Source organism: Notamacropus eugenii, chromosome 2 (assembly GCF_028372415.1).
Source record: "Notamacropus eugenii isolate mMacEug1 chromosome 2, mMacEug1.pri_v2, whole genome shotgun sequence".
NCBI classification, from domain to species: Eukaryota; Metazoa; Chordata; class Mammalia; order Diprotodontia; family Macropodidae; genus Notamacropus; species Notamacropus eugenii.
The window spans coordinates 389,110,669-389,138,571 of NC_092873.1; positions in this window are offsets into that span (position 1 = coordinate 389,110,669).

Sequence of the window (27,903 nt, forward strand, 5' to 3'; positions counted from 1 at the left end):
GGGATAGACTTAAGCTTCCTGTAGGAAGTGATCTCTTATCTAAACTTTGTATTTCCCCCAGCACCTGCCACGATAGTATCTACCTAGCAAGGACTTGATAAATGTTTGATGGATTTTTTTTTTTTAAATTTGAATTGACCTCCAATTGCCTTCCATAGGATCAGATTCTAGCTGTGGGCCTGCCTTTATTTTGCAAAACTAAATTCTATTTCCTGGTGTCAGTAGACCCAGGGAGCCAAAAGTTGCTGTGCTTAATTAGCTGGAGGAACTGTGACTTCACCATTCTGGGCTTTCTAGCTAATGGGCTTCACTAAGAAGATTCTAATCAAAATTTCTGCTTGGATCACACAAAATAGAGCCTGTTTGTAGCATAAGCTTGGTTGTAGATTTCTTTTCCTCAACCACCCAAGCTGTCGTGCCCCGCCCCCCCAATATTACTGGGAAGAGCAGAGAATAGATTGGGTTTTCTCCAGCAGTGAACACGCAGTCTGCTTCCTTAAGCCAAATTCCTTGTTGTGTTAATTAAAAACCAAAAATGACTTTGATCACAGGAGACTTCATTGCATAACTGGTTTCAATGTGCTATTGTTTTCACTTGTTTTTTTCTTCCCCCTCCCCCCTCCCTGAACCCCGTGATGAAAATGATTTGCGTTTCACACTGGGCCTGAGATCATATTTAAATGTTTCCTGGGTTTGATCTCCTTACAGGGCATTAACTAATGTTTCTGCTGACATGCCTAGTGGCAGCAAACAGATTTTAATTAACTTCAAGCTATTTGAGCTGCCATTATGGCAAGTGGCAGCTAAGGTGTTAGAACCTGCTGCTTTGTAGTCTGCATTAATAATAATGCCATTTTGTAATTTTGTACTTATATAGCTCAGAGGGCTTTTTTAAGGCTGGAGGAAGTAGTTATGGGGGAGGAGGGGAGGGTGTCTAGTCAGAGAACCAGATTTCTCTTAAGTTGACTTGACTTGGGCAGGACATTGCATTTTTCCTCTGGCTTTTCCCAACTCATCAACATTGTTCCCTACTTATTTTGCAAGGACAGTACAGGGATGAGTGGAACATGGAGATTTCTGGAAAGCTCCTTTGAGGGATTAAAAATGTAGTGCTAGCAGAGACCAAGAAACAAAAATGTCATTTTATTTTCACATGCCTCAGCTTTCCCAGCCATAAAATGGGAGGCATATTCTAGAGCCTTGTTATAGCAAAAGTGACTGCAATATGGCACTTGCCCATACATAGGACAGGTCCTTGCCCCAAGGGGCTTATTATTGGTAGAAAGTGCAGTGGGCTTGGACACAGGAATACTTGTTGAATCGGCAGCAGGTTTGTCATAATTGTCCCTGGTGCTGCATAAGTACTTTGCTTCTGAGTTCTTTGATCAATTTGTAAAATTGGAATAGTCTTATCTTTCCTTTCCCTTTCCTTCACTTTTCCTCTTACTTCCAGGATCCTCTAAAAAAATGGAATTACTCCATAAGCAGGATGACGTTGGTCTAATAATGGCAATAGCTCATATTTCTATAGCCCATTAGAACTTATAAAGTATTTTCTTCCTAACTACCTTGGGAAATAGGTAGTACAAGTACTACTGAATACATGTAACAGATGAGAAAACTGAGTCTACAAGACATTAAGTGATTTGTGCCATGGTTAGTAAGTGACCCGAACTATGAGGAAGGGTGTATGACTAGTTTATTCCGTTTATCCAAGTGAAGGGATTCTTTGTTCATATTTCTTTCAAGAACTTTCTAAGATTCCTTAAACAACCCCATTCTAGTCCTAATCTGCTCCTGGGTCCATTGCATTTCCTTGATATGAGTATTCCCCTCAGTTATACCTGTCTTGTATGACTCTTGTCCAAGTTTTTACCATATGTTTGACATAGGGGTCCACAGAATGTGCTGAGAGAGCCCAATGTGTTGGGTTCTTTTGATACCACGAGGGCATCAACAGAGAACATCGGGTTGTCCATCACTTGTCCTTCACTTTTATCATTTGGGCACCCATTTCTTTGGTAACACTCGTTATACAACTTGTCCTTTCTAGTTCTTTGTGAAGTCTTGTAGCCTGATTGTACCCAGCATGCCCTTCTCTGCTGTTCTTTGTATGATCAAAGGAGGAAGTATGATATGGTGGCAAGAGCCCTGACCTGGGATTCAGAGGACCTGTGTTCCAATTCTACCTCTGATGATTATCACTCATGGGACCTCCCTGAATCTCTTTCTTCCTTTATAAAATGAGGGGGTTGAAATGGTCTCTAAGGCTCCTTCCAGCTCTCAGCCCATGACTATTCCCTTTATTTCTTCAGTGGTCCACCACCATACAGTATCACCAGAAGAAGAGTGAAATTAAAAAGATGGGCCTTTGTTCAGTGATCTTTACATTAAAACCAGTTAATAGATTTATGTGACCCCAAGCTCTGAAAATGAGGTACCTTGTTAGCATTTACAATGGCTAGCATTATATGGCATTTTAAAGTTTGCAAAGTGCTTGATAAATAAAATCTCATTTTATCCTTGCAACAATCCTGGGAGATAGGTGTGATTGTTATCATCCCTATTTTCCAAATGAGGAAACTGAAGCGGAGAGAGGTCGTGAATTGCCACAAAAACTAGCATCAGGCTGTATTTTGAACTAAGGTTCAGAAACAGCAGCTAGGTAGCCCCAGTGGATAGAGAGCTGGGCCTGGAATCAAGAAGACCCAAGTTCAAATCCAGCCTCAGGCATCAGTTACGTGACCAAGGACAAGTCACTTAACCACTGTTTGTCTCAATTTCCTCAACTGTAAAATGGGGATAACACCTACCTCCCAGGGCTGTTGTGAAGTTCAAATGAGATATTTGTGATGTGTTTAGCACAGTAACTGGCACAGAGGAGGAGTTACATATTTATTTCCTTCAAGTCTTCCTGACTATAGAACCTGAGCTTTATCCACTCTACTACCTAGCTACTTCAGGGCAGATGAAGATGAAGTATAGCACAGTTTTCTTTCTGTTACCTTATTCTCTTCCCTTCTCTCTACTCCCTCCACATACTACCCCATCAAACAGCCCAGAGCCAAAAATATCCAAGAAGACTGTGGTGCCTGGGGCTCTTCTGCTTGCAAAAAGAGCAGCCACAAGCTTCCTTGCACACAGTAAAATGTCTGTCTGTCTGCCAGTTGAATGGTTCTGTCTCCACCCAAATGATTTAAGCTCGGTTTTCCCAGCTTCACTGAGAAGCATGTAGCAATGTCTCTCTGGGAAAGAAGAGAGACAGTAGAAGAAGTCTGGCTGCTGTTCTCTGAACTTTTTTTCCCTAATCCGTTTGCCTGCTCAGAGAGAGATAATCTTTGTCTATCTTTCTTGATCTTTCTAAATCTCACTAATATCTTTCCATAAAAGCTTTGATGAGTTTTCCCTCTTGACACCAATTTCCACATCTTTCTTTTAAAGTGATAACTTGGATCTTTTAAAATTCATTTTCCAAATTAAAGAGCAGTGAGGTGGCTCAACGGATAAAGCGCTGGACCTGAAGGCAGGAAGACCTGCAGCCTCAGGCTTTTCCTAGCCCTATGATCCTGGACAAGTTACTTAACCCTGTTTGCCTCAGTTTTCTCATGTGCAAAATTAGCTGGAGAAGGAAATGGCAAATCACTCCAGTATCTTTGCCAAGAAAACCCCAAATGGACTCACAGAGTCAGACACAACTGAAATGACTGAACAAAAACAACAAATTCAGTGATATGCCTTGTTAGGTGTGGGTGTTGCTGGCCAAACTCTCCCTCTGGATGAGTACACCTCCATCTCCAGGTAGGCAGTGATAGATACTAGATACATATATAGTAAGGGCAAGATGACAGATGGGAATTGGGTCTCAGTTTTCCCATTTGTAAATGGCAAGAATGTTGTTCATCCTTCCTTTTGAAGAGGCCCAATGACAGTGTGCTTAAATAAGACCCATAGCAGTATGGGGGTTTGTAAATGCACGTGAGAGGAGTCCAGCTTTGGCTTTGGTCCTGAGAGTAGTAGCGGAAGGATTGAATTTAAGGAGTGGTGCCTTTGTGTCAGGAAAGAAAGCAGGACAAAGGTCCCCAACTCGGTCCAACCATGTTCAGTCTTGCTAGATGAAGCTCCCAGGTTGATTTGCATGGACCATGTGAATGATGGGAGTTGTAAGCTGTTTTACCCAAAGAGTAGCCATATTCAGGAAGTGGCAGCTGAGACGGAAGAAAAACATTTAAAAGACACATAATACCTAAAGGATTATCTGAATGAAGGAATGAATAAGAGAGCATTTATTAAGCACTTACTATGGGCTAAGCACTGTGCCAAGCTCTGGGGATATAAACACAGGAATGGTGAACTGAACCCTAAGGAGGCAGATGGACAAACCTTCTGGTAGCAATGGCAGTATTGATCTAATTATGGAAAAGGGTGGGGGGGAGAACTAGAATGTTGATGTAAGGAGATACAAAGGGAGGAAAGTGAAACGTGGCTGGAGCCTACCTAGCTATATTAGGTCAATTAGGACAGTGGAAGAGGGAGGCAGGAGGGGAAGGACAGGAGCTCTGGAGCTGAAAGACTAGATCTTCTCTGAGAGGCTTCACATTGAAATCACAAAGACTGGAGCCTCTGGGGCTATGAGAGAAAAGTGCTGTAGCTCTTTCTGGAAACATCTATCAGCTGCAAATTTAGCAGAAACCTAACAGAGAACAGTTTAGGAGAGATCACAACCTCAAAGTACAACAGAGAGAATGGATTAGCAAGAGAATTCCAACAGCTTGGTGGCACAGGCCTGGAGTCAGGAAGATTCATCTTTCTGAGTTCAAATCTGTCCTCAGACACTTACTAGCTGTGTGAACCTGGACAAGTCACTTAATCCTGCTTGCCTCTGTTTCCTCATCTGTAAAATGAGCTGGAGAAGAAAATGGCAAACCACTCCAGTATCTTTGAAATGGGGTCATGAAGAGTCTTGAACAATAACCAGAAATTGGCAGCAGCATGGGGGAGGGGGGTAGCACTTCACAGCCTGAGGTCATTATCAGACCTGCAAATGATACCAGCAGTTAGTCCAGTAGCTATGGAGCCCCTCTAGGAACATGAGCTGCTTTGACTATGCCTGTTTCCTTGGTGTACCAGTTCTTGACCAGGTGGAGCTCTGCGCCATGTCATTTTTATTACTACCTCCTCCATTTCTACCTCTTATTTCCTAATGGTTACGTGAGACTTGTTTTCACCAAATATTTACCAAAAACAAACAAAATGACTAACGATGCTTTGTGTTAGGCATCTCATTAATGCTTCATGAGGCACATTTTGAAAGAACCCAAGACTACAGGTAGCTTCTCATGGGAAAAAAAATGGCTGTCCATGTGGTAAAAATGACTAAAAGGTTATAACAGGTTTAAAACACAGGATGTGGTGAAAAGAGTAATTTGGAATTAGAAGACCTGCGTTTAAATCCTGGTTCTGATACTACCTCTCTGTGAGAGCTTAGGTACTTAACCACTCTGACCTTCAGGCTCTCTTATCTGTAAAATGAGAGAGTTGGTACTAGATGTTCTCAAGACCCCTTACAACTCTATGATCCTAGTTAATCTCCCAGGAAAATCAAATTAAAAAAACCAAACCTCTAACTTTCCTAAGATTCTGTAGCCACTGAAATGCTTTGGGGCATGGGGAGGGGAAGGAGAGTGAAAGGGGAGCTGGGAAACCAGATCAAGGAACTTTATGTGATTTAATTGGTACTGGGAACTCTTCATGAGGAAATTCCATCTACAAAGCTAAAAAGCACTTGCTTTGTAACTTAGTCTTTGAAGGTTGCCTAGGGATACTGAGAGGTTTAATATCTTTCCCAAGGTCACACAGCTAGTACTGACCAGAGTCAGGACTTGAACCCAGGTCTCCCAGATTCCAAAATTCTCCATCCACCAAGCCCCTCATGCCTGAATTCAATTCAGTTTTGAAGATTTCTGAGTTCTTTGCCTTATTTTGAGGAACACATTTAGACTCTTTCTAAAATCTAAAGGAATGTGAAGAGAGAAAAACGGAAGATAACATCTTTCTGAGTCAAACTTCTACATTTAAATGTTTCATGGACTCTTTTTTCCTAGTTCCAATTCATTTCAGATTTGGTCTTTCTTGATTTTATTTGAACATGCCCAGTCCATTCTGTATGTCAACAATCTCCAACTCATCTTACCCATAACAGGAAGAAGTATGTAAAGGGGGAATTCCAAGGTGGCTTAAAAAAAAATGACCAGTTTTAAATTGAGGACTTTGGGAATCATTCAAGAGTTTGTTTTGTGGTTCATTGATCACCAGTGTGGGCAGTGGAACCCAGTCTTTCCATTTTGGCTTTGGGATCACTTATGAGACAGACATGGTTGCCCTGGCTGTTTTGGTTTTGATTTCTGAGCTGGCTCCTTGCTATCCATGTTTTTTCTCTCCATCCTTACTCCTTTTTTCCTCTAAGCCTCTCACTCTCTATGGTTTCACTGCCTGCCACACCAGATACCTGGAGGCTATTGCTGAAGTAGTCTGCCCCAGTGGGCAATCCATTCACTGGGTAAGAATTTTAATTCTTGATCAAAACCTTGTTGGTTTTTTCTCCCCTCCATTTAGAAATTTCTTTAGGGAGCCCCTGAGATCACACGTCTGAAATTAAGGAATGTATTTATTGGAGTCAGCTTCTTTCTGAGGGAATGTCATACTTTTGGGGTGGCTCAGTTTGGTTTGTCTGGCCAGTGTGTAGTCCCCTATGTCTCACTTGCCTGCTTTTTCCCCTCTCCCCCTGCACGTCCACCGTTTACACTCCTTGGGCTAAGCTCTTTTTTATCTTCATCTCTCTAACTGATCCCTATTCGTGCCCTGCCTCCTTCTCTCTGGCACTTTGCTGGCCAAAGGTGTCTTAATGCTCCCAATCATATTCAGAACTTCTCGTCTTACGTCTGATTTACAAAGAGATCTGGCATGCCAGGCATTTCCCTGCTTGCTGAAATACCGCAGAAGAAAGAAGTGAAGGCAGCAGAATGTATATCCAAAGAATTATCTGAACTGAACACCAGTAGGCTTCTTCTAGTTTTCTTTCAGTTTACAGTGTACATACAAAGGCAGATAACACAGCATCAATTTTCTCTTTCCTTTTTCTTCTTAAATGAGTATTTGATTAAGTTGGGCATGGATCCACAATGTTTCACCTTTTATTTTTGTCCTACTGATTTAAGGATTCTTTTAAAACCAGTTTTGCCAATCATGAAAACAGCTAAGCTAAGCAGAGAATTTTGGCTTTCCCTTGGTCCCTTCCATTAAAACAAACAAGCAAGCAAGCAAACAAAAAAACCCAACTGTTTATCTTGGGTGTATATCAACCATTAAGCATTTATTAAGCACCTACTACTCATCAGGTACTAACTGGGTAAGGGCTGGGAATATACAAAGACAAAAATGAAACAGTCAATGAAACAGTCTCAGCAATCTTAAAGCATTGTCCTAAATTGTGGGTGAGATACAGAATTGAGATAGGTAAAATGGGAAAATCATTAGACAGAATCAATGACATTTGAAATGAATAATACTAATTGTTACTTATTTATAACTATTGAGAATTATTAAGTAAGTATTAGTAATTATTAGCACTTAATACAGCTCCAGTGTTGGTAGAGGCATACATTGGTCCAATTATTTTGGAAAAGTTTAGAATTATGAAAACAAAGTGACTAAATTTATCATCATTTTTCTGGAGTCATATTTGGTCACTGCACTGATAGCATTTATAAGCCTGTCATGACTGTTTTTCTTCACAATACCCTAGTCACTGTGTACCTTTGGTTATGCTCACTTTATTTTGCATCAGTTCATATAAGTCCTCCCAATCTTCTCTGAATCTTCCCATTTTGTCATTTCTTTCATTAAATTCATGTACCATAATTTCTTTAGCCACTCCCCGACTGATAGGCATCACTGTAGTTTCTAATTATTTGCTACAACAAAAAGTGCTGTTATAAATATTTTTGTACATAGGGGCCCTTTCCATCTTTTTTCATCTCTTTATCTGTATGCCTGGTAAAGGTATCACTGAGTCAAAGAATAAAAGCAGCATCTATTGTTGAATATGTGTATTTAAACCTCTTCCATGAGTGAATATGTTTATATTTGGATCTTCTCAATGAATGAGCAGAAGCTCACAGGCTCATAACTCACATGGGCAATTGTAGAGCTTTGTTTCTAATCCTGTCATATAATTGTACAGAAGGTGCTATGATCTTGTCCATCTCCCTTTCCCACCCCAGGAGGAAAAGTGTCTACCTACATTGAATGTATTCTGGAGGATGGGACTGACAGCTGATGGAGACCAGATTCTCTCATCCTTTGTCAGAACTGTACAATGGCTGGTGTATTTATATGTGTGTGTATGTATACATATATATACATACATGTGTGTATGTATATATACATATATCATATATATGATGCTATATGCATATGGCATTGATATGTATACATAGACAGTAGAATCACATCTTATATGAGGGTTAGGTTCGAAAGTCAGGACCTAGGGCACAAATCAGTTAAAATCTCTCTCTCTCTCTCTCTCTCTCTTTCACACACACACACACACACACACACACACACACACACACACACACCACCTGAAATTACTCATAAAGGCAGCAACCAAGGGTATGTTGAAAGTCTGTTCTACAACATCTGGATCAGAATTGGTTTTAAGGTCTAAGTTGGTCCACTGGGATGGGGGCAGGCACTGAAAGTGGATGGACACAAGTTGCGTCTTGATGATATAACTCTCCTGCTCAGTGCTCCCTCAATCTCTACTGCAGCCCTGTTTCAGCCCTCACATACCGCCACTCCACATGGAGACTTGGTAAAAGGGTAGTGGAAGGTTGTGGGGCAGGGTTGGCAATGGAATTTGGTGGGCAGATTTATCACATCACACTCACTCTGGGGATTATGTTAATTATATACTGGAGCTTATGCAAATAGTTATTTTCAATTTTGCCAAGTACATGCAGTTAAATTTACATAAGTTCAGTGTGAATATGATGTGACTCTAACTGCATGGAACATTGAGCCTGCAGTCAGAAAGACCTAAGTTCAAATCTGGCCTTGGACACTTACTTAGCTGGGTACCCTGTGCAAATCACAGCCTATTTGTCTCAGTTTCCTCATCTGTGAAATGGGGATAATAACAGCAACTATGAGGCTCAAATGAGATAATAATTGTAAAGCACTTAGAACAGTGCCTGGAACATAGTAAGCACTGTGCCAATATTTGTTGTTTTATTGTTATTGCTATTATTATTGTATACATATATTTAAGCTATTAAAGCTTCAAGTTGTACTACAATTTTGGGGACAGACTGCATCCTGGCTATTTGAATACATGATACTTATGTGATTAGGAAACTCATTATATTATTTAAAGAAATAGTTATTTATAAGGCTATTATATGAATATATGCGTGTCCACCCCTATTTGCATATGTCTACATGAGTCTCTGAGCTAGTATGGGTCGAATTATTTTATGATTCACTCCAATTCAACAGATATTCAATAAATTTCTAACATGTGTAAGGCCCTGTGGTAGACACTAGGGATAAAATTAAACAATGTCTGCCCCTGAGGAACTTTCATTCAAGGGATACAACATGTGCTCTGATAAGTTAATACTAGGTAATTTCAGAAGAGAGAAAGCACTAACCACTTAGGGAGGAGGTTCAGGAAAGATTCCCTTGAAGAAAGAAGTGGCATCTTATCTGAGCTTTAAAGGAAGGTGGAAATTCTAAAAGGCAAGTGCGGAGGGTGTTTCATCCCAGGCATGAGGCTACATACAGCCTAGGCAAGGACATGGAGTCAGGAGATGGATTCTTAGTTTCCTATAACTTCTTAAGGGAATTTATTGATTATTTAAGTCCCTAAAAATAGATGAACATGCAGAAATTTATGACACCATTCTTGCTAAATTCTTGCTAAAGCTCTGCTATTAGGATGAGAAATTACCAGTATACTGAATATATGATGTCAGTTCTTTCAGTTCATATTTATAAAAGCAAACCTTCTCATTCTTAGAAAATTGTAACATTAGTCAGTCAGTCAACAAGCATTTATTAAGTGCTGACTATGTGCCAGGCTGACTGTGCTAAGTACTTGGAATGCAAATAAAGGCAAAAACAGCCCTAGTTCTCAAGGAGCTCACAGAGCCCCTGGTCTAATGAGGGATGGCAACATGCAAAAAACAGTGTGCATTTAAGGTATATACAAGGTGAATTGGAGATAATCTCAGAGAGAAGGCACTAGTATTAAAGGGGATTGAGAAAGGTTTTTTTTTTGCAGAAGATGGATTTTAGCTGACATTTAGAGAAAGCAAAGGAAACCAAGAGATACTGGTGAAGAGGAGGGAGAGAATTCCATAGATGGGAGACAGCTAAGGACAAATGCCCAGTTGGGAGATGGAGTGCTTGATGCAAGGAACAACAACAGGAAGGCCAGTGTCATTAGATCAAAAAATATATGGAGTAAAATGTCAAGTGTAAGAAAACTGGAAAGGCAGAGGGGAGAAGCTTTAAATGCCAAAAGGAGGATTTTTATGTTTGATCCTGGATATACTAGGGAGCCAACAGAAGTTTCTCGAGTAGGGGCATGATATGGTCAGATCTGCCTTTTAGATCACTTTGGTAGCTGAGTGGAGGATGAACTAGAGTGGGGAAGAGACCAGCCAGAAATATATTGCAGTAATATAAGTGTGAGGTGATGAAGTCTTCATTCCTCTGTGGAAATTAAAAAATTTGAGAGACATTGTTTCTGGTGAATTTAATCATTTTATTAATAAGACCAGCATGTCATTAATTAATTAATTAAAGGATAATCTTTCTCAGAGTATAGTCCCCTAATGGTAGTGGACTCACAGTTTATATACCCTAAAAAGAGTAGGTGTTCCTGAGGGTGCCAATCAACTCTGGTTAACACAATGGGAGGTAGGACATATTAAATGAGGGTCTTAGGGTAAGTGACTTAGGTCACCCAAATCTCAGTCAGAGAGACCTCAATTTCCATATTACCTGCCTTGACAATAGGGAGAATCAACATTTTCCCCTGACCTGTTCCAGCAAGCACAATGAGGAGGAATACACCCATTAGCCCAAACTTAGAATTTCTTTTACTATCTGATTAGATCTTGACCTGGGTGAATCTTTAAGAGGGATTTCCCATCCCCCACTGGTTGGTTTCTGGATGAGGAAGTAGAAAAGGGGAAAAACCTTGGTCCTAATACAATAATTAGTTATGAAGTACAAGAAAGAAACATTCATTTCTCACACCTCTAGATTATACTCCTGACTCTCCACAGGATTTTGTCTACCATTCCATGTCTACCTCCTTACCCTAGAAGTTCACTCTACCCCTGAACAACCCATATTGGAAATACCTTCCACCCCTTTGGTCTGTCCATCTGATTGGTTGGTTCCTCCTGGAACATACATTTTAAGGAAGAGGTTCATGCCAACTATGTCTTCATTTCTATGAAGCTTCTATCCTGGCTATATAAAGGCATGCTACTTATATGGTTAGGAAGCTCATTATATTATTTGAAGGAATAATTATTTATAAGGCTATTATATGAATGTATGCATGTCTACTTATATCTGCATAACCCTATATGAGTCTCTGAGCTAGTATGTTTCAATTTCTAACTAGAAATAACTTTGTTTCCATGCCCCAAAGCCAGTACCTCCATTTCTTACCCCACCCCCTGCCTTGCTTTTCAGCTCACTTTAATGTGTTGTCTTCCCCTTTAGAAGGTAAGCTCCTTAGTCTTTCTAGCATTTAGCACAGTGCCTGGTACATAATTTAAATGCTTATGGATTTGACTTGACAAGAGGGCCTCTGTGGCAGCAGTCAGAGGAGAGAAAAGATCTTAGCTATACCTAGACTGTCACTAAGATTAACTGGTTAATGTTAAGATTACCTAGAGCTTGGACTTGAGCTGTGTCATATGTACAAACATGGGTGCCTTGCCAAGGCTATAGTCATATAGTTCTATCTAGAGAAGAAAATACTTCACACGAATAAATTTCCCTCCTGTTTTGTCTATCATAAGAGCTGCTCAGAAAGACGAGTAGCGCTCTGATGCCTTAAAAGAATTGCAAAGAAAATCCATTTTATTCTAGAAAGAATGGAGTTTCCAATGGCCTCTGCCAGAACCAGGTCTGGTTTTTCCAACAGGCACTGGATATTATTAGGAAGGTAGACGACAAATCCCCTCTACCTTGGATATCTGTCTATTCAGCAGAATTCTCCCTTAGGTGATAAGAGAGAGTGCTGCTTTCGTTCTGAACATAATAATGGGACTAAAACACTATAATTTGCCTCTGTGGATTGCTTACCACTTTTTCTGCCTACTCAGGCAGCATGACAGGTGCCTATTAAAATAACCAACATAGAATTTGCTTTGAAATTCTTTGAGAGTGAGGTGGCTATTTGAAAGTGGACTGGAAAGGGAAGTGGTCTGTGTTTGCTGGGGAATAGTGAGGGTCCTTTGCTGTTTCTTTTTAAGTAGGAGCCTTGGAGTGTTTTATAAGACTCAGAGACCTGAGAGAGCTTTTAGTTTTCTCCCCACCCCTACCTGGGAAATCAATTTCTCTTACTTTTTCGACATATAGCTTCCAACCCATTCTGGAGATTTGGCTAAGCAAAGAGGAGCTTCCTTTAAGCCTGAAGTTAGCAGTCTCTTTAGCTCTCTAGGACTAGGTCACCAACAGAACCAAGGAATACCAGTGGGTAACTAAACCACAGAGGGAAGAAGGAGTAAGTGAAAAGGGAGACAGAGGATATTTGCTATTCTCCCTATCTTCAAGAAGAAAGGGAATTGGAGAAATGGAAAAGAAATGAGGAAGCAAAGAAGATGAAGAGACAAGAAAAGAGAAGGGAAGAGAAGAGAGAAGTCTATGATGGAGAATACTGACCAGCTGTGCCAGAGGTTTATAACCCCTGATCTAAGGGATTTGCCCTAAATTTAAAACAAAAGATCTCTTTCATGCTTCACTCCTCCCTCCCCTTCACTCTCCTCCCTTTTCCTCTCCTCTTCCCTCATTTCTCTTCCCCTTCCCTTTCTTCTCTTCTCCTTCCTTCTCCACCTCTCCTGTCCTCTTTCTTCTCCTCTCTTCCTCTCCTCTCTTGCCCTCCCTTCTCTATCTCTTCTCTGCTGTCCTTTCCTCTCCCTATGCTCCTTCACCACCTTCTCCCCACCCTTACCCCATGCCAACTCTAGAGCCTTGAACTAATATCAAATCAACTTTTGTCATTGTTCCTGGACAGAGTATGTCCATCTACTTCCCTTTAGCTCTCCTCCCTACCATGGCAACTTTCTGGACCAAAATGGCCCTTCCTGCATTCCATCTTCCTTATATGTATAGTTTCCCCCATTAGAATGTAAGCTCTTTGATTTTGTATTCCTGTCACTAGATAGACAGACAGATAGATAGACAAACAGACAGATAGACAGATAGATAGATAGATAGATAGATAGATAGATAGATAGATAGATAGATAGATAGATAGATGGATAAACACATTTATTAAGCCCAAACTATGAGCCAGGCCCTGAGCTAAGTACTGAAAGAACAAATAGAAGCAAAAGAATATTTCCTACCCTCTGATGACTTTCATTCTATTGAGGAAAGTCAATAATACATAAAAGAGACCTGGAAAGGGGATAGGGGAGGGAGGTGTCTGGAGAATAACAAGTGGAGCTGGAAGTGAAATGAACATGGTCTGTGCGCTGAGTAAAATGGATTTCCAGGCTAGACTCACCAAGTGGAAGAGGATCAAAGGATCTTCAGGGTGAGAAGTCTGGTGGTGAGGCTGTGAGAAAGCCCTAAGAGTGAAGAGAAAAGCTGGGAGTTGGCACAGTGCTTGGCACCTGCCTAATAAATGGGTGTCTTAAAAGAAAAATTTGTTCAGCAAAGGGAGCTGATGTTGAAGGCAGTTAGTTTGATGTAGTAATTAACACAGGGGAAGTGAGCAGTCCCAATTTAGCCATGCTTCACCTTTATCACTCCCCCCGCCCTGCACCCAGCCTGTAAAAGAGGTGCCTTATTTTGGGGTGGGGAGAGCTGAACGGAAGAACGTAAAGTGGACAAGTAACTTGGTCTGTGTGTATTAAAATGGGCTTTTCATGTGAACCAAGTATTTACCAATCTGAAAACAGGAAAAGGAAGTTGTCAAAATATAGCTCAATGCCCTTGCCCTAGAAGACGGAGAGACTTAAGCATGTTTACTTACTTCTGGTACCAGGAGTGATTAGGGATGGTGAGCCTTATGAGGCTCAGGGGAGAGATAAGGACACAGGACTTCAAAGCCAACCAGGGAGGGGCCTTTCTATTTGTGAGCCTGGATCATTTCCTCCTTTTCCACTTGTGCCCCTCTGAAACCCAAGGTCCTAACAGCCAATGGAAGCAAAAGCTCAGAACAATCATGTTAATACATTTCTTCGTGTTTACCCTTCATCTACAGTCTTCACAATCCCTTACAAAAACCAGTTTGTGTGTGTGTAGGGGGGGAGGGGCGAGCAGGGTTTCTTACCTCTGGTAGGAGTTTGAAAGCAATGAAAAGGAGTTGAGAAGAAGACACACTCCCCCAGGTCACAAATAACAACATTGCCATAGGAGTGGCAATGGAAGTGAAAATATTTAAACAAATAATAATATGATGACATCTCTGGTAGAAAACCAGAGAACTAAAAGGTACCATAGATGTGTGCTAGTCTAGGGGTTCTTCATCTTTTTTGTGTCATGTGTATCTGAAGAGTCTGAAGTTTACCTATAGAGTAGGGGAAACAGTAACTCAGTTTTGCCACTTGCTACCTGTGAGACCTTGCAAAACCACCTCAACCTCTCTGGGCCTTGACTCTTTCATTTATAAAATCAGATTATCAATGAAATTTTATGAAGTGGCTATTATGTGTCAAGCACTGTACTAAGTGCTGGGGATTCAAAGAAAGGCAAAGGATGATCCCTGCCCTCTGGATGCTAATGGGGGATTGGATCCAAATCTCACATCTGATGGTGCTTGGGAGAAATAAGTTACATGTATTTGTGCCTGCTATAGAAGATAGTTCTTACCTTTCCTGGCCTCCTTCAAAAGGTAACCCCTAATTCTAGTATTTCAGGATATGGAGAACAACTCCATTTACCCTGACTATGAACTTCATACTTGGTATAGATTTCTATCATATCTCCTTTCAGCTTTCACCTTTCTTAATGGGTGAGTCCTCATTTTTTTAGTTTCTCCTCAGGAAAGTCCATTGATCCCTTTTGTCATTTTAGTTTCTCTAAGCTTTTCCAATGTCCATTATGTCTTTTTGTGTCCTGGTCTCTAGGCAGCTTGGTATAGTGGATACATCATTGGATTAGGAGTCAGGAACTTCATTTAAATTCCATGTTAGATCCTTACTAGCTGTGTGACCCTTGAGCAAGGCACCTAAACTCTTTGAGCTTCGGTTAACTTCCTATTAAATAGCACCCACCTTCACAGGACTGTTGTGAGCTTGAAATCAAATAAAATACCACACAGGGTTTTGCAAACCCTAGTTTGTTGTTGTTGTTGAGTCATGTCTGACTCTTTGTGACTTCATATGGGTTTTTCTTGTCAAAGATACTAAAGTGATTTGCCATTTCCTTTTCCAGCTCATTTTACAGGTAGGGAAACTGAGTCAAACAGAGTTAAGTGACTTGCCTAGGATCACATAGCTAGTAAGTACCTGAGGTCAGATTTGAACTCAAGAAGATGAGTCTTCCTGACTCCACTTCTCTATCCACTGAGCCATCTAGCTGCCCCTCAAATCACTCTATAAATGCCATCTATTACTTTGATTGGGAGGCATTGATCAGATTCGCATGTAGGCTTCTGGTGCATTGGTATAAAGTTCAGGTTATGTTTTTGTCTTTTTCTTTAGTACTCAGCCTAGTACTATCTGGTCCCCTTTTAGACATTTTGTTTCCAGACAACCCTTGCATACATGTCTTCAGGGAACCATTGCCCCTTGACTCCAAGATCACTTTTCTAAGCCAAAGATCCTATAAATATTGATCTGATTACCTTTTACATAAATGTTTACTCATAAGAAAGTAAAGAATCAGAAGGCAGGAACCCCACCCACATTGTGAGTGCAGGCAATAAGTGCTCAATCTGTCAATCCTTATCCCTCCTGTTTTATTTATTCTTGATTGGTGGTGGAGTAGGGGAGGGGAGAATCTGGTGTTGACGAAAAAACTTGTCACGAAGGAATATAATCAGATTTCTAGGCTTCCTTTTTTTTTTCTTCTGAGGCTTATCTATCTAGCAGAGTCTATGGTATAAGGGATGTGCCTTTACAGTGTAAGATATAGTATATAGGGTATGCGGATGTAAAATGAAAAATGATTTTCAAATAAACATGGCAAAACTTATCTAGTTAAAGAGTCTTTTCCCTATGTGAAACTTATTCCAATGATATTGCTGCTGCTGAGATGATTTTGAAGGCTCCTCTTTTACAATTGCCTTCAGAGCAATTTTATGAACCACAAAGGAAAAGTAATCAAATTACTTTACAGGCACACCTTGTTCTTGACCCCAAACAGTATTACCCAGATTGCTTTCTCCTCTTTTTCACACGGCTCCATATGACTATTGGTTGTCTGCCAAATCAAATTGACACTCAAAAGAGGGAAAGGAAATTTAAAAGGACAAGCTGCAGCTTTTGAAGATAATTCTCAAAAAGAAATTTCCAAAATATTGTAAGTCATGTCAGCCTTTAGGTCCCTCAAAGGCTCTGTTCCTGACATTCTGGACTTCAAAAGCATGCTTTTACCTACTGTCGTATCCTGGAACTTTCCTTGGTAGCTAGAGCCTTCTCACTTACTGGGACATTCTATTGCCCTTGTGGCAGACTCACCAGCTCCCCTCACGTCCCAGTGAAAATGACCCCAGAAACTAAGTGTGAGAGTTTGGATAATTGTGATACTGCAGACCTCCTTCCCTGCTTCTAGCTGGGGCTCCCAAACCAGCATTGTGGAGAGCGATCACTGTGGACAAGGGGATCGCTTTTTTTGCCATCACCAGTGCAAGCTGCTGACCAGCTGGCACCACAGAACAGAGCTCACAAGAGCCTGAGAGCAGAACCACCCTCCCCACTCCCTGAGACCACCAGACCTGCTTCAAGCTGGGGAATTAAATTTGTGAAATGTAGAGTATAAGAATTATTTCGTTAACCTTTATTGGCCTTCCAGTCCTCTGTTTTCTGCTCTTCTGCCCTAATTTTGGTGCTGTGTGCCCCTTTCCTGAACTCCCTACCCCCATACATGGATCCTCATTTGGCCTGGTACAACTCCCAAGGACTCCTACCATGGCATCTCCTGCTCCCTGCTGGCATCCAATTCCCTTCAGGTTCTGTTTACCTCCACCTTACACAAGGTCGCAAGGTCCCCTACCAAACCTTGGGTTTTGAAATCCAGAATGTTAGAACAGGCCTAAATGCTGCCATGACTTACAATACTTTGGAAATTCTTTTTTTGAGAATCATCTTCAAAAACTGCAGCTTTTCCTTTTACATTTCCTTTTCTTCCTTTGAGTGTCAATTTGATTTGGAAGATAACCACCAGTCAGATGAATGGGAGAAATGCCTGTGGTAAGGGGCTTATTAACTAACGTCGCTCCAGCCAGAAAACATAGCACCTCATATTTTTACAGTAATAATAATAATTAGCATTCATAAAGCACCCGTGCCACGCACTGTGCTAAATTTTTTATAAATATTACCTCATTTAATACTTAAAACAATCCTAGGAGGTAGGTGCTATTGTTATTCCCATTTTATAGCTGAGGAAACTGAGGCAAACAGGTTCAATGACTTACCTAGGGTCACCCAGCTGGTAACTGTCCAAAGCTGATTGGAACTCAGGTCTTCTTGACTTCAGATCCAACACCTATTCACTGTACCATCTAGTTGCCTAACGGAGTAATTGCTTTGGATCAGAAGGAGGGTTTTTTGTTTGTTTGGGTTTTGTTTTTTTTGTTTTTTGGTGATTTGGGGCCCCTCAAACCACATTACTAGGAAGCTGCCTGCTTATTGGCCCTGAGGAGGACCCATATGTCTCTGCAGGTGCCATTGATAATTCAATTTCCTTACGCTTTCTCATTGAAACCTTTGGACAGAGCAGTGAACAATATTTACTGATGGTTGAACTGAATAGGTAACGATGGCTGCCCTGGTCAGATGCCAGGTACTTGGCTGCTGTCTCGTTACTTGCCCTTGACACAGGGTGCCCCCCTTCACTTATATCCTGTCATTTGTAAGGATAGAGCAAGAAAACTTTAAGGGCAAAAGAGTTGAGGGACAGGGGGAGTCTAGGAAAGGGAGTGAAAAAAGAATGCTGGTAAATCTGCAGTGTTTCCAGGACATCAGCAACCATGCCAACCCCTCAGAAAGAATCCTCTTGGAAGAGTTAATGGGGCATATTAAAAATGAGCCAGACATAGATAAAAACCCCTCCTGCAGTGTGGGCTCATACTAATAGAATGACTGTAATCAGGTGTCTGCTTTCTTAAGGTGGCTGAAATATCAGCTTGAGGGAGAAGCAGTACCTAATGTTAGGCTTGTTTTAAAATTCATTCTCTTCCTGATGGTTAGCTGAGCTCAGCAGGCACTGATGCTGCTAGGCTCCAAGATTCCAGAGTCGACTGGGAATCCATGTGTTTTATTCCCAGCCCTCTCCACTGCAATTCTCCACAGGGGAACTCAGGCCATTATCCCTAGGCTAAATGGAGGTTTTCTGAGTGAGGCATCTTTTCTGGAGTCATTTCCCTGGGCCTGAGTGTGTTTTTGTCAGGGAAGCTTGAGACCCTTAGGGGTTCATTAATCTCTTTTTAAAAAATATTTCAATGACTATATTTCCACCTAATTTTGTTTCCTTTGTAATCTTTTGTATCCTGTGTATTTTATTTTATGAATTTAAAAACATTATTCTGAGAAGAGGTCCATAGGCTTCACCCAAGTGGCTCATGATATAAGAAACGTTAAGAACCCCTGGTTGAGAGGGATGGGTGGGGTAGCCCATCAATCCTGGCACCTCAACAGCTTTCCTGCGACTGCCCAGACATGCTGGTATTGTAGTTGCTTGTTGGGGGAGAGAGGCTGAGAAGGGGATTGGTGCACATCTTGGTAAGCAAATTGAAGTCTTTTTGAAGACAGTTGGGGCACAGAGCCCAAAGAATCCTAACCAGAAATAATAAGCATATGTAGGGGGAATTAAAAAGGAAAGGGGAGGCAATCCTATGGCCTAGAGGATTGGCTGTGCATTTGAACAGTCAGTGTTGCCTAGTGTAAAAATGTCAGTTACTTCCCACAAACCCGTGGGGTCTTGGTACGACCCATATGTGTTGAGTGAGCCTATTAATTCCATATAAATCAACGCCTCTCACTAGAGGATTTCAGTGGGTTGCCTCCTTGTGTTGAAGTAAGTGGAACTAATCCTTCTGAAGGGAGGCAAAGAATTTCTTGGGTTTTTTAAAATCACTAAACATGCAAATCAAACTTTGCCTTACAGACATATTTAGAGAGAGAACTCATAAAGCAGGAGATGATTTTAACCAAATTTAACATTTTGATGGGCCCTCGTGAGCTCTGTGAGAAAATCATTTTTCCCTTATAATAGGAATCACATGCACATTCTTTCCTTTTGACGTGTGCTTGGGCAAGGAAGAAACACCTCCGTGCAGGAAGGCCTTGCTCTCCTTGGCCTTCGGGTCACAGAAGGCCATTCTTGGTTGGGGGGGCAGTATTATTTTTCTTCTCCCTTTCAAATTTCTAAGCTTTGACTTCAAGGGCTCTTTTGTTGTTACTTTTGAGTTGCTTTTCAGTCGTGGCTGACTCTCCATGGCCCATTTCGGGTTTTCTCGGCGAAGATACTGGAGTGATTGCCATTTTCTTCTCCAGCTCATTTTACAGATTAAGAAACTGAAGCAAACAGGTTTAAGTGACTTGCCCAAGGTCACATAGTAGGTAAGTGTCTGAGGCCAGATTTGAACTCAGGAAGATGAGACTTCCTGACTCCAGGCCCAGCACTCTATCCCCTGGGCCACCTAACTGCCCATTCAAGGGCTCTAGGGCTTCTCAAAGCTGGACTGATTTTCTGTTCCTTTGACCATAAAAGACCTGGGGCATTTGTCCCAAAATGATCCCAATTTAACATTTCTAATATAGTCCTTAACTGTGGCGGATATCAACAGATTGAGAGACTTGGCCACAGGGCCTGTCTTAAGTAAACAAAGCTCAGACAAAACTGGTCACCTTCCTCCTCTTTCTCAAGGTTTCTAATGTCTCCATGCTACCCCTTGATCCATTGTACTCCATCAACTATGGCACTTTGCAGCCAATCTCACTATACTCCTTCCAATAGAAGCCTGAACATATAATAAGTAATTCATATAATGTTTTTTAGTTTACAAAATGCATCCTTCTCAACAGCTTTGGAAAGTGTATGGTGTGAACATTATCATGCCCATTTTATAAATAAAGAAATGGGGCCTCAGAGGTGATGTAATATATCCTTGAGCACATGGTTAGAAAGGACAGAACAAGGCTGTCCAACTCTGAGTCTAGCACTCTTTTCATGATACCAGATCATCTCATGCATTATGCTTATAGAACAGTGTCATCAAAATCTTAAAATGCCAGAATGGCAGATTGTCGATTTAAAAGTGTGGTAGAGATGAGAGACATAGAGAAGGAATAAAAAAAGGAAAAGAAAAGAAATATGACATAAAGCAAATAGCTCCTGCTGAGGCAACATTGACGTAGTAGAGAGGGTGTGGGCCTTAGAGTTAGGACATTTTAGGTTTGAATCCTACCCCTGATCCTTACTATAGATGGCCTCGGACAAGGCTTGACTGTCATTTTCTTTATCTGTAAAATGGGGTTAATTTCTGTAGTACCTACCTTAGTTGTTATGAGACAGAAATGAAATAATACATGTAAAGTTTTTAAAACAATGTAATTGTCACTTATTATTTCTAGAGGTGTGGCAACCATAGTAGTTTATCTCTGGAATTCAGTAGAAAGAATTTTCTTGAAAGAGTTATCCCTTTAGTGGATCTTTTCTGACCCTTCCTTCTATCAAATGTCAAGTGTGCTATTCCTTTGGGGCCCTACTTGTAGCTAATCAGATCAATTAATTCATATTATGTTGTGACAGTGGAATGCATTAGGCGTCTTAAATAAGGTATTTATTAATATTGCATTTTAATAGGGATCTGCAATGTCAGTCCTAAAGAATGAGTAATATAGTAGTCCTGGACACCATGGCAAGAGCAGTGGAGAGATATTTTAGGCAGCAGGGAGATCTTTTAGCTGTAGCCTTCAATCAACATCCAGACTTCAGTCTATTTCATCTGAATGTATAGCTGGCATTATTTGGCTTGAAATTCTGGATAAATTTAACATACAAATAAAACAAATAAATTATTAAATAAAATAAAACAGACTAGAAGGAGAGGGTCACAAACTGGTGTGAAAGCAAACCAAGTGGGATTTTCGTTGTTTTCTTTTTGGAGTTCAGTTTCCTCATTGAAAACATCTGAAGGATTGATCTCCTTTGAACCCTGATAGTTCACAGCTGTGCTGAGTCATGTAGGTTTCATGCCTACTGACTCTAAGCCAATCAGGAGCCAAGTCTTTGTTATATATAGTGGGAGGTTGGTGTTATACCTTGGAGGCTTGTTTGTGGGAAGGGCCTTGTGATTCTCTGGTTGAGACTCTTGAGTAGCCATATGTTCTGACTCCACCCTATCCTCCTTTCCCCACCCCCACCAGATGTAAAGACTTTCTTGATCCAGGGATGTATGTTAACTGAATCGCAATATTGCTTTAATTCAGGCAGTAGAGCCCTGCTTGTTGGTCTTTATTTCTCTGCTTATATCTTCTCTGAAGTTCAAGATGCTGACTTTTCCTCTGGACTAGTGAATGTAATTAAAGAAGATTGTTGGCCCCTTAAACAGCGATCTTTCCTAGTAAAGCAAATCTAAGAACCTATGCTAAACAGCCATCCTGGATGTGCCAATGTGGTGGCTGTTACAACTGGTCAGCAGGGGTGGAAATAATGTTGGAACAGGACAAGAATGGGGAGGGAGAAGAGGACACATAGGAAAGAGTATTGCCCCATGTCTTGCTGGTGCTACCAGGCCAGCGTCTTGACCAAAACACAGTGATGGAATGGTGGGTTCCCAGATTCTCGATTCTCACCCTTGTCTGTCTATTTCCCCATTCATTTTCCTAATCAGTAGTTATTGATCTAGGGCTTATGATTTTGGATCAGATCCAAGGTGTGGGTTAATTAGTCAACCAACACTTGATCTACATTCTACATGAATGATTTTGGCATTTGAGAAGTCGTAGAAAAGGAAATGAGGCTCTTTGGGGATGAGAATACAGGGTAACTATTAGTTCCCATTCTACTTCTTGCTTACCTATTTCTTTTTAAAATGAGGCCCAAGCCTGAATTGTTGTGTTCCCAGACCGACCTTGGAGAACCTTGAGGGAAAACTCACTTCCTAGAAACAGTTTTCAGGAAGGTGGGGGGAGTTACTGGAAGGTGGCCAGGTGATAGAGAGAGGCCTGCTTGTATGAATTACATAGTGAAGAAAGAACAGAGTCATTTGGCCACATACCATGGATAAATCTTCTTTTAGCTGAGAACCTCTACCTAATTGACAGATTTTTTCTTTACCTGATCCTTTATATTTAATGAGGATATAGACTTCCTCAGGGCAGAAACTAGTGCTTTCTCCATTACATCCTGCCACCAAAGTGATTATTCTAAAACAAAGTCTTACCATGTCTTTTCCTTGTTCAATAAAGTCTAGTGGCCCCCTATTACATCTAGTATCATATATAAACTTCTCTGTTTCAATTCTAAATATATTCATATTGCAGCACTTTCCTACCTTTCCAGTCTTCTTACACATTAATTTCTTTCTTGTATTCTGTGATCTAGCCATATTCACTCAGACACACATGATGCCTCCATCTCTCATCTCCATACTTTTGCATGAGCTGTCCCCCTGCCTGGAGTACACTCTCTCATCACCTTTGTCTCTTAACATCCTTAATTCCCTTCAAGATTCAGTTCAAGAACCCCCTGTTACATGAAGCCTCTCTTGATTCTCTTAGCAACAAGTTCATTCCCTTTCAAACTACCTTGTATTTATTTTGCATATATCTGGATGTATATATATGTATATGTGGATAGATGTCTATGTATACATGTGTATGTAAATTAATATAATATGCAATGAACACTATAGATTATCTATATTAATATATATTCTCTCTATATTAATATGTGTACATGTTATCTCCCTCATTAGAATGTAAGGTCCTTGAGAGCAGGGTCCATTTCACTTTAGTTTTTATATCCTCAGCACTTAGCACATTGCCCGATGCATAGTAAGCACTTAATAAATGCTTGTTAATTGATTGGGCTTGAGATGAATGATTGTTACAAGGTTTTTGCAGTCATCAATGAATTCCTTTTATCCTTGCTCTCAGATCTGGTAAAAAGGCAAACTGCAACCTCAAGGTGCAATATGCAGCACAATTCACCAGAGTAAATAACTAGGTAAGGGCAATCAGGGCTTTGTACAAGGGTGTTATATTTAAAGAACACTAAAAGCATTTGTAGTCCTTTAGTAATTCATTGAGCTCTTCCCTGACTTGATCCTCTTTTCCCCTAGCTGGCCTACCAAACAATGTTATGGGATCTTTAATACCCTCCCCAAACATCTTTAGTAATGTCCCAGGTTATCCAATATCCCAAGAACACCTAAACAGCTAGTGGGCCAAGCAGGACAGAAATGGCAGAAAATGTGGCACCCAAAAGAAGCAAGAATAGAGAGAAGGCAGGATAATGGCACCAGGATACCATCATAAATGTTTTCCCCTTGCTGTTATACATGACTGAGACAACCCAGTTGGTTATATCTTATGAAGACGCATATCCTCTGTACCTCCTGCTGTAGAAGACAAACATATGGGGAGGAATGTCTGTATGGGGAAGCCAGCAGGATCCTCCAATAACTAGAGAGCCAGAACCTTGTTTGTAGCTAATCCTTCATCCTCCCTGCTACAGCAAGAAGGGAAGTTTGACTCTACACATCTCACCTGTTTCTTTTCTTGAACTTCTAGGCTTGGGGATGCATTCAGACTGATTTAGGTTGCTTAGGTTTGGGAAGATCTTTGCTTGTGCAATCTGTAGTTTTTTAATATCCTTAACCTTATTGTTTTTTGTTTCATTGGTCATGAGCAAACAACTACAAACAGTTGATTCATGCTTGTGTGAGCTGATTCAATGACACCATGCTCATGTGTTTAGAGTCTATTGAAATACAGGATGGAAGGGAAGAGGGTGGAGTCTCCCAGGCAAGGGTTGAGTCAAGAAACTAATTGTATAAATCCGTGCAGATCATAGCCCAAGGTGATCATGGCCATCTAGTAAAGGGCAGAGATAGGGAGTAGAGGCTACTAGCTCTGTGAAAACCAGAAAGGGATTGGAATTGACCCTTGGCTTTGGTGTTCAGTGGATCACATTGCCTGGAGGGTGGTCATGAGATCAGCAGTATTGCAAGTAGTCTGCATTCCCTTCCATTATAACAGCAACAATGGCAAGAATAGTGTTTACGTAGCTCTTTAAGGTTTGTCACTTGTTTTATATGTGTAAACTCATTTGACCCTTACAACAACCCTGTGAGGTAAGTGAGGGAACAGGAAGTTGATTTGTGCAGGGTCAACACAACTGGAAAGTATCTGAGGTAGCATTTGAATTCAGATCGATCTGATTCCAAGTACTAGATTGTATCCACTGAGTCACATGATTGCCTAAGAAGAACAAGAACATTTATTTAATGCTTTAAAGTTTGCCACCTACTTAAAACATGTTTGCTCTTCACAATGGATCAGTAAGGTGGCATGACCGGCTGGGGTCATCCAGTCATGTATAACTACCAGGAGGGGAACATTCATAATGGTGCCTTAGTACCATTACCTGATGCTCTCCCCCATCCCCACTGCCCATCTGTCTGCCTTTCTCTGTCTCTGTCTCTCCTTGCTTCTCCTTAGGTAGTGCATTTTATTATGCTTACATATTATTTTCATAAGCCACATTACTTGAGTTATAGCAAAAACTCAGGATGTTGGATTGCTAGAAACTCACAGAGGAACATAATTTTCAAACTTGGATTAGGGTCCACAAAGGCCTTGTCCTAATGCCACTTACTCTATCCTTGCACTTACCTCTACTCTCCACCCACAACTCCCATTCAAATATAATGTATAATTGAGTTTTGATTACATCATAATTTTAATTATTCTTTTTGAAAGCCAATGATGTTAGATTTCCTAACCTATGTTAAAATACCCCATAGCTAAGCTGTTCACAAAGGGGATTAAACATGTCTGTCCTGTGATCCATCTCATACTTGTTCATAGAAGCTCCTTTTTTCTCCTTTAAACTGGCTTACATTGGCTGCAGTACCTCTTACATACTCTGAAATAAGAAAGACCGAATGCTGGGTGTGCTGTCTTGGTGTATGGATAGGTAGGGCTTGCCAAATCTGCATTTAGAGGGCAGGATTTCCTGATGAGTTAGGAGAGGACACTTGTTAGAGCCTGTCTTTTCAGTGAAAAATGTCACTGCTCTGGAAACAAAGGATATTCTGAAAGGCAGCTTCAGATAAATTGAAAAGGTCCTAGAAGGAAGCAAAAGAGTTGGTCTGGATTGAATGAAAAAAAAACAAAACAAACAACCTACAAATCAGTGAACCCCTTCTGATAGCAGGCATATCAGAGAGCTCAAGGCACTCTGTGAAAAGAACCTGAGTAGATCTTGACAGCAGTGCTTGTGAGGCTGACAGAATTCTGTATCAGGTCCAGTTACCGTTGGAGAACAAAATATGCCAAATGGTAAGTAACATGTTGTCCTTTCCTGTATAGAGTAATGGTTCTTCTCAAAGGGTGTGTTTTTGGTTTTGTCAAGTATGCCACGAAATTTTTGGATGTTAGGTAATTGCCAATTTTAAAAAATTGATTATTTTATTTCATGTAAATTTTACTTAATATATGGCATGGTAAGCATAATATTAAAATAAACAAATTTGCTCAGTGTGTGTATATGTATATATATTTATATATTACTTCATATATATATATATATACACACATATATATATATATATGAACTTACCTCAAAACACATCAGACCTTGAATTTTAACAAGTAAGTCTATATCTATCTGTATCTATTTCTATGTGTGTGCATGTATATTTACATATATTTTTAAACACTAGGTCTCCCTAACTATTTATGGCCTTATCCCACCCTGATTAGCAATGGAATTTTGACCTGCTCCATTTCTAACTTGTGCTGGTTCAATCCTTCTTAGGCAACTTTATGTTCCACTCCCTCTCTCCCAGTGCCCAGGCTCACTCTATTAGTCTAGAACTTAGTGCTGATACCATATCATTTAGTGCACTGAAGTTTAGAACTCCTGAGCTTACTTGATCTTCACAACAATTCTGGGAGGTAGATTTTTCTCATCATGCAGATGGGGAAACTGAGGCAAACAGAGGACAAGTGATTTTCCCAGGGCCACATAGCTAGCAATACACTTAGAAAAAAGGATATTACATCCAGTTGAAATAAAGCAAGAGAACATTTTTGCAAATTTGTTAAATTGTTTTTCAGTCGTGTCTGACTCTTCATTACCCCATTTGGAGTTTTCTTGGCAGAGATCCTGGAGTGGTTTGCCTTTTCCAGCTCATCTTGCAGGTGAGGAAACTGAGGCAAACAAGATTAAGTAACTTGCCCAGGGTCACACAGCTAGTAAGTGTCTGAGGCCAGATTTGAATTTAGGTCTTCCTGACTCTGGGCCTGGCACTCTATCTGCTTCACTATCTAGCTGCCCCTAAAGAAGGGCATAAGGACTGGCAATTTCATTCATCTATTTCTACTCATTACACAAGGCACCCAGTGTAGTATTCTGGAAACTTGCTTGGGGGAAAAACAAACCACTCAAACCCACCAATTTGCTGGGGGGAAAATGTACCTAGGGCACACTTTTATGTTTAATCTTAATTATTAACATTTTCTCCACTGATTTCTTAAATGTGGATAACCAACACAACAGTAAATTAAGACTAGATTTGTAGAATCTGCTGAATTCCAAGGTGTGTAAAGTTCACACTAAAAATTTAACAATTGACTTTTGCAAGTCTATGGGCTAGCTCCAGCGTACTTCTGAAGTCCCCTAAACAAGACCCCATGATTAAGAACAGTCTTATAACTTTGTGCTTTCCCTCTTAGCTTTTAACCTCTGCAGTCTCCCAGGAGGCATGAGTTTGAGGAGGGAAACTGACAACATGCCTATTGCTTCTGTCACTATCACTGCTGTTATTGGGTATGGGAGGTAGGAGAGGGAAGATCATCACCTTCCTCCTCCCAGTGTGTTCTCTATCTTCCTTTGTCTTAAGACCTTAAAAAAATACCACAGTAGAAAACTCTACCTTCCTATTCTGATCTTGTGTTAATTTCTTCTCTTTCCAAGTTGGGAAGAAATAGAACTCATAGTCTTTAGCAACTTAGGTTCTCATCCAGTCTAAGCCTGATCAGGACTGTTATAAAGTTCTTCAGAATACTCCAAAAGCAAGGAAAAAGCCATAATCAATATTAATATTGACTACGAATATATACACTGAAAAAACTTGAGGGGGAGAAACTACGTAACTAACCATATACATAATTTTTCATCTTTGCATAAGTTTTATGAGAATGGTCTATGACAATATTGAAGGGTGGCATCCTTGATGAAAACACG